Consider the following 2,210-nt stretch of genomic DNA (forward strand, 5'->3'; position numbering starts at 1 on the left):
TGAATAATCTCTTCATCATAAAAATCTTATTTGAAACAGAAGATTACATTTTTGTCAATGTCATCATGAGATATATCGTGGTTTTTTCATTCATTATATTAAAAGCAACAGAAGAAGAAAGTGAAGGATTGATCAAACCTAAAGTTGTTCAATCCAACACCTTTCATTCCTCCATAATCATCGATTAGAGGCAGATACAGTGTTTTTCTGATACATCAAATCCTCTACTTGCATCCTCAAGAACCCAAAATTCGACCCATTGAACTCTTCTGCTTTGTGACTCGCTTCGTCGGTCATTGCTGTCACTCAAATCAAGGAACCAACTGGCACACCTACACCTGGTTGCGGCGTAGTCACGTGCCCACTGTAGCCACACTAGTTTAGGCGTGGTTACTCCACGCCAGGTTCAGGAAAGCTGCAGGCTCCACCTCCTCAACATCTGTAGAATTTTCGTAGCCATTTTCGTCATAAAAATCTGAAAAAAAAAATTTAGTGGTTAAATCTGGCGGTAATTTCCGACTGAATTTTTCCGCCGTTAACTATGCTAGATTTTGTGCGGCGGGGGCTGGGGGTGCAAATCATTAGAATGATTGTCAAAAGATGCACCTTTCCTTCCATTCAGAACTTTTTTCTTTTTCAATTTGCAGCCATGTTTGGTGCCAGGAAGATTATATGCTGCACAAATGGTTGGGACTCTTTGCTAAAGAAGATTCTATTTTAAAATATTTCGAGTAAATTAAGGCATAGCCACGTGGAATTTATCAATTAATATTTCGAGTAAATTAAGGCATAGCCACGTGGAATATATCAATTAAATTCATTGAACTTGTTCCAAAATTCTCAAGGGTAATATTTCGGACTAAATGTCCTTAATCAACGTTTTTGGTTTTCTTAATAAGAACATACCATTTTCAGATTTCTTATATGAAATATTTAAGGGAGATTTATGTATATATCACATAATTCTTATGTTCTCACATATCTACCCCTTAAATTTTACCATTTACTTAATATAACAATCAAGTCTTTTAGCATCACATCAAAAGTATCACAAATACTAAATCTTTTAAAGCGAAATGATACTGAAGTATTTCACTATTGGGGCATTTACATACATTAATATACCAGCCAATTTCTTTGTATTTACATTTCTGACACCTAAAACTTTCTTTCTTGCATTTATAACCCTCAAATCTTTCATATCACATAAAAAAATAACACTTTTAAGTTCTAAAAAGTAAATTACAGTTTTTCATGCATAAGAATTAAGTGGTATGTATGTAAATTTTCCTTAACCATTCATAGAACAGTAATGCATGGACTGATTGTTTTAAGTCATATGTGAGCATGCTGTGATGGACGGTTGGGTTTATTAATTTTTAGGGGGATTTACATGGATACCCACACGATTCTTATGTATTTATATATCTGACATTTTAATTTTCGGAAAATATACATAAGTAGCACTCAATTCTTATGTATTTATATATCTCACACCTGACCTTTCATGTTTACATAAATAGCACCGGTACTTTATGCCTATGCAAATTTTAGCATCATATAAAAAATACAACTAATACTACTGCATTTCTTAAATGCTATTAGGACACGAAAATGTTTCATTTTTCTCCTTAAATCTTTAATATTGCATTGAAAATAGTAATATTAACATTTTTTTAGTAGTCAAATACACATTTTCATACATATCTTTAAAACACAAAAAGTGCTTTATGTGTAAATATGAAAATTTAGATGTGATGCATGTAAATACATAAGAATTGTGTGCTGCGTATGTAGATCTCCCCTTTTATTAATTTGATTTTAGTCTTTGGACCATCAAAAATCGAATCTTTTACCTTTTTTATTCAGAATGAGGTTAAGTCAGAACCAAATTGAATAAATTGAGTTACATTACAGTTCAGTTCTATAATTTAATTTAGTGTGATTAGTTAAACAATTTTTTAAGCTTCTTTTAATGGAGATTTTAATCCACAGATAGAGGGAGAAAAGCTGGGGACTTGGGAACTCCAGCTGAAGGCAACTAAATGGTTAATGAGCATATATGTGCTGCTGCTGTAACTACTGATATTTTATGATTTTGTCATTCCTGTCATTTATTTTTGATATTCCTATTATCATTTTTCATTATTCATGATCTGTAGTTCTATGAAATATATATATATATATATATATATATATATATATATATA

At 31.5% G+C, this 2,210-nt stretch overlaps 1 protein-coding gene across 5 annotated transcripts in view; it reads left to right on the forward strand.

Annotated features, from left to right (window-relative positions):
• The window catches only part of LOC110020931 (transcription factor TCP2-like), a 27,562-nt gene that overhangs the window by 24,303 nt on the left and 1,049 nt on the right, over nucleotides 1–2,210 (forward strand). For 4 of the 5 annotated variants that reach the window (XM_020719230.1, XM_020719234.1, XM_020719229.1 and 1 more), the window contains exon 3: nucleotides 1,996–2,127. The exons of the other annotated variant lie outside the window; for it this stretch is intronic. The gene's annotated coding sequence lies outside the window, so the exon portion shown is untranslated. Of the gene's footprint in view, nucleotides 1–1,995; nucleotides 2,128–2,210 lie in introns of those variants that run through there. 5 annotated transcript variants of the gene reach the window in all.

This window comes from Phalaenopsis equestris, unplaced genomic scaffold (genome assembly GCF_001263595.1).
Source record: "Phalaenopsis equestris unplaced genomic scaffold, ASM126359v1 Scaffold000113, whole genome shotgun sequence".
NCBI classification, from domain to species: domain Eukaryota; kingdom Viridiplantae; phylum Streptophyta; class Magnoliopsida; order Asparagales; family Orchidaceae; genus Phalaenopsis; species Phalaenopsis equestris.